Source organism: Arvicanthis niloticus, chromosome 3 (assembly GCF_011762505.2).
Source record: "Arvicanthis niloticus isolate mArvNil1 chromosome 3, mArvNil1.pat.X, whole genome shotgun sequence".
Classification (NCBI taxonomy): domain Eukaryota; kingdom Metazoa; phylum Chordata; class Mammalia; order Rodentia; family Muridae; genus Arvicanthis; species Arvicanthis niloticus.
The window spans coordinates 20,986,582-20,992,666 of record NC_047660.1 but is presented as its reverse complement, the minus strand read 5'-3'; positions in this window follow the sequence as shown (position 1 = coordinate 20,992,666).

Below are 6,085 nucleotides of genomic sequence, written 5' to 3'. Positions count from 1 at the left end.
TTTATTTTTTGGGGTTTTTTTGGGTTTTCAAAAAATGCAGATTTTAATGATGTTAAGAAAATCACCATTGTATATCCATTATTATAGCTTTTAAAATTTTATTTTAATGCAACGACATCTCAGTAGAATATGTAAATCAGAAAGCACTTTGGGAGCATTTTCAACAAGCCCCTCAGGGTCATGCACTCGAAGGTTACAGTGGAATGGAGAAAACAAAGACCTTTCCTTTGAGTTGTTTTTTTAAATGCCCAGTGATACAAATCTGACTTAAACTAGCCTAACAGAAATAGCATAGATTATTATCTCACAGCTGTGGCCCTGAAGCGTGAGGTGGAACACATTGATGTGCCAAGAGAATTGTGAGACCTGAATAGCAAAAGAGCCCATCCCCTTGCTTCCCACCCTGATTTGGCCTCCTGTTTGTTTCTTGGCTCCATTTTCTTTGTCTTCTCCATTTGTTGTTACGGCAGGAGGATGTGTATGTGGATAGGGATGACTAGTGTCTTTCACATCACAGCCATGTGACTAATATTCCAAGAGGAAAGAGGAACCCCTAAGGGAAAGAGGAAGCTTGCCTTGGACCTCAATTCTGAAAAAAGAAAGGTCTGATGAACAGACTGAGTCACATACCCACTCCTTGGACCAATATTAGGTGCATTACTCTTTGTCTGCTTGGTGACCCCTGTTGTGTCAAGAAAGCATATAATTATGTGATTGTTAAAGTCACGAGTGTACCAGAGATGAAAGGTATCATCAGAAGGAGAGATGAGGATGACTCAACCCAATGTTAGTTAAAAGATGCTAGGGAAACAAAACCACCAGAAGTCCACTAAACGTATCTACTATATGGTACTGTGGTATCCTGTACTATCAGTGTATGCAGTCAAAATTTTCTAAGATGACTACTTCCTAATCCATAGTCTAAATAAGTTACATTACACCATACATGAGAATACTGCCATCAGCTGCTAACCAGATATTACTCAGGTGAGAGCAATGTGAAGGCAAGTGTCCTTCATTGGGAAAGATGAAGGTGATGTGCTATAGTCACAGGAACACGTTGTCACAGTAAAACAATGTGACAAAGACTCACCTAATTTGCTGGCTTTGTAGACAGAAAGGAGCTAAGAGGCAAAGAATGCTGGTAGCTTCTAGAAGACAAACTAGAAAAGAAAATGGATTATTCCACATAGATTACAAGAATACGGCCCTCTGGGTGCTTTATTGTCCAGTGATATCTATTTCAGAATTCAGACCCTCTGTCTATAGTATAGAAATGAGCACTGGCTCTTTTTCCCAGCCTCATGCTCCCAGAAATAAGACTCAGACTCAAAATATATTTCCAAAAATCTTGGCCATATAGGTAGGCTCTTCTCTGACTACATATAACAAGATATCCCATTTATTCTAGCCTACACTCTGTCACATGTCTGGTTACCTGTGCTTAGGTATCATACATCTGTCTCATTACATCTTCCTGATGAATCTCCCATCTGGCTCTATCCCATAATTCTTTCTTTCTCCCGGATGTTATACCTTTATTTCCTGCCTAAGCCATAAGCCATAGGCTTTTTAATTGACATATGAGACATCCATACAATACACATGATGTTCTCTCTACAACTCCCCTTTTTAGTCCAATAAAAGGATATATATATATATATATATATATATATATATATATATATATATATAAAATACAATTATAATAATTATGAAACAACTGTGAAAACTATATGGTATAATATACACTTAGAATGTTCAGTCCAGGGCTGGAGAGATGGCTCAGCAGTTAAGAGCACTGGCTGCTCTTTCAGAGGTCCTGAGTTCAATTCCCAGCAACCACATGGTGGCTCACATCCATCTGTAATGGGATCCGATGCCCTTCTCTGATGTGTCTGGAGAGGCAGTACACTCGTGTACATTAAATAAATAAGTAATTTAAAAAAAAAAAAAGAATGTTCAGTCCATAGTATTTGACAACTTTAGAAACTATTCTGTTATCTATCCTATTTTGGTATGTTTAAAGTTTTGTATTTAACTCAATTTTTATCTTAATTTGCATTACCATCTTTAAAATGTTTTCTTAAATCTAGAACATCTTCTTAAGTCTTAAACAACTTAAGCTTATAGTAAGGCTATAACTACCTAGTCTTCAACGCCATCAGAAACCTGAGAAGGAATAAATATTACCTGACTATGCAGGTGTTGGGCCCCATTTCAGCTCTGGTTTAGGCCTTGTGGAAAAACTCGAGCCTCTGAGTTTATATAAGTAAGAGGCTGATACATTAAAGTTCAGTTCCTGCTTTGACAAGACTCCCGGCTCAGTGTGGTTGTTCATGGCCGCTGACACTCACTATCTCACTTAGCCCCAGAGAGAGACCCAGATGAACCAAGACCCCTCTCCTCTTGCCTGGACTTGCCAGCAAGGAGCTGACATGCAGGAAGTGCTGGAACACATCTTCCAAAAATTATAGAAATGACAGAATCAGCTGGCTTCCTGGACAATGCCCAATATTGTCTCTATAATGTTGAAGCATCCATCTTCAGGCCTCTGGCCCAGTATATCTGACAGACATTTTGTGAAGCAGTGATTAGGATTGCTTACCCTGTCTTGGCAGAACTCAGCAGTCAACTTCCTGGCATCCATTTTTTTTTTTTTCTTTTTCCCGGACAGATTTGTCTGTACTCGAGTCATGGACATTACTTTGTCTAGTGGCTAGCTTGCCACAATTGAAGCAGTGCTGTATGGAGGTATTGATGGTCATCCTCTTTGAAGTAGAATGGTATACTGTCAGGAGCAGACCTGTCTCATAGTCAAATGATCTTTTAATAATGAAATAGTTTTAAATGCCATACTCTGTGGATCTCTGAGGGTTTTGAAGTCCAATTGTATATCTGAATTGTCAAACATTGTATATTCTTAGCTATCTATTATGTGAATAACCTTGAAAATATTTTATTTTAATTATTTAGTGACCATGAGTTTGACTATCTAATTATTAATTTGTATTTTTTAATCATCCATAGTAGCTTGTAACTTGTATTTTTTATCATCCCTACCAGTCTGTAATAGCAGCTTTCAAAAGCACTAGAATGTTATAGAGCATCTTTAAGTATTATATAAGTACAATACCTCAAATAAATGTTAAAAACACATACACACTATAGAATAATAAATTCTTGTTGTTTATAAGTTAGGTGCTCCAGTAATGGCTCAATTGGTAAAGTCCTTGCTATATAAGCACCTGAGTACCTGAGTTTGGGTCCCCACTGCTTATGTAACATAGGACAGAGCCATATCCCCAGCACTGGGAGGCGGACAAGATGATTTCTTGGGTACACTACCCTATGAACCAGCCTACTCAAATCAAAGCCAGGCCCTCACCTGATGCACCACTGCCCAGCCATCTTCTTCATTTTATGGTTATCATGCTCTCTGGTCACATGTTGAGAATTATTACCTCATACTGGGCACAGATGTTTTCAGACCAGGTGAGACTGGTGTGTCTTTACTTGCAAGGCTATGTTCAAGTTGACGGTTTGGCAGTACGGCCAAGGATTAAGGCAGATGACAGGGTCCTACACGTGCATCAGAAGGACAGTTGGGATAATTTCTTATAATGAAAAATAATACAAGCTGGGCTATGGTGGTGCACGCCTTTAGTCCCAGCCCTTGGGAGGCAGAGGCAGGGGGATAGCTGTGAGTTCAAGGCCAGCTTGGTCTACAGAGTGAGTTTCAGGACTGTCAGGGCTACACAGTGAAACCCTGTCTTGAATATGCTGCTCCAACAAAAAGAAAAAAAGGGAGAATAGTCAAGATGGTGTGTCATGAATGGGCTGTGGCTAAATGGAGATATTGATCTCCTTGGGACAATTAAGACCTGAATCTGGGATGCTCACAACTGTTATGCTAAACTTCGATCACGTGTTGAAAAAATACCAAATTTCATTAATTCCCCCTTCCCAGGCAGAATGAACCTTACCTGTTGCTCAAGCTGGTTTCAGATTTGCATTTCTCTTGATTCAGCTTCTAAGTTGCCGGTTACAGGCACAAAGCGCTGTGCCCAGCTATGTTTAATCAGTTATTAAAAGTTTTTAATTCTATGTTTAAAAATCTCAAAAAAATTATTCCTGCTCATAAGATACTTCTTTTACTGATGGCTGCCTATGTGGCGTTGTGACTCAGTTGTTTTTCCAGAAGCAGGCATGAACTAACTCGCTCATAGCTCTTTAAAATTACTCCTGAGTTATAAGAATCACAGGCTCTGTAGGTATTGTGTTTAATTGCCACTTAAAGTGTCTTTTAAAAGATTATGTTGTGACTTGGCATAACAAAAGATTGATGTTGGTGGAAACAGTAAGAAGACTGGGTTTTAGGATACTATAGAGAATATATAGAGAGAATGAACTTCTCGCTCCCCCTGTCTTTTCTTCTCTTCTTACCTCTCTAGTCTGTCCTTTTCTCTCATTTTTCCACTCTTCTATCTCTTTCTCTGTTTGATTGTTTCTCACTATATAGCCAAGATGGACTTGGAACTCACTATGGAGCCCTGACTGGGCCTACGTTCACAGTCCTCACCATGGTTCTCCTACTTCGACTTCTCAGGTGCTGGTGTTACAGGCATGCACCATCCCTTACACGTGGAGACTCATTTCAAGGGTGGGAGAGGTCCGTGCATGTCTATGACTGACTACGAAAATACAGCAATGTTGTATTTACAACATTTATGTTGAATTTACAAAGAAATCGTAACAAGAAGAAAACCCCAGAGTCAATAAATAAGGCATATGGATAGAACTTCATCCCCTAGGAGATTAAAATATATATACATCCAAAGCCACATGACAAAGGGATATTCAAACATTGGAGGCAATGACTCTAAATCTTGAGCCCCATTTTATACTGAATCAAAATCTGTGCTTCAAATTCAGGCATTTATATGTATGGTCAAGTCTGAGGATTAAGGCTCTTTGTACTACAACGTGATATCCATGCCAACGTGGGAGTTAACCTAATAGACCGGAAGTAAGGAGACTGGAAACGTTTGCAAGGGTTTGGGGGTCTGCAGTTTCTGTGAGGTGCTAGTACCGCTTCTCTATGGCAAAGGACACATTGTTGAATTTGGATGGTAATCCATGTTTGGTGAAGATTTTGGGGTCTCCTATGCTCTTGCCTACAATTCCTTCTCCATTCTGGGTAGATAAGTCCAGTTTTCTCACTGGTTTCTCAAAGTAAACTTTGGTGAGATTGTATTTTGGTTTGCTGTTGGGATTTTATGAGGAGGCAGACACAGTTTATGTCTACCCAGGGAAGAAATTCTCATGGTAGGGGGATAAGGATGTTTTGTAGAGTATTAGCCAAGCACCAAGAGGAGAAACAGAGTGCAGAACTGCCGAAGTCTGGAGAAAAGCAGGCTGTCTGAAAATTCCTCTGGTGTGCCAAAGTAGAGACTGAGAATATAGCAAGCACCACAAGAGATCAGACAACTGCAACTACCGATCATGAGCCTGACATTGCCAGATTTACCAAGTCACGATGTTGGGCAGATATGGCATCGAGCCATCAGACAGATAGGAAGGAGTCAAAGGATTGGAAAAGTCACCGAGGTATAAAAATAATAGCCAGAGCATGTGTGGGAGAGTTGGAAATTTCCCAAGAAAAACACATTCAGTATAATAATATTTCCCCCACTTCTTAACTAATCTCTCCCTGAAATTCTTCTCTTGGATACAGAATAGTAATGTGTCAGATCAAATTTCTGGAGTCATGCCATGACTCTCAATTCCTACATATCCAAAGGATTGTCCCTTGTAATATCTTCTGCTTCTCTGTCTTCATAAATGCTATCTTGTGTCAACTTTTCTGTTTTGCATTTCCCCACATAACTGGTAAATGATATTTCTGCATACATGGTTATCCCATTCCTCTCCCCTTTGTGACACTGTGATTGGGCCCAGGGTCTCAGGCATGCTAGACCATCGCTCTACTACTCAGCTACGTCTCCAGCATCCATCCTCAAATAGCCTTTGAAAATCTACGATGCATTGGCCACTGAGTTAAACCCCGGAAATAAAAAAAAAA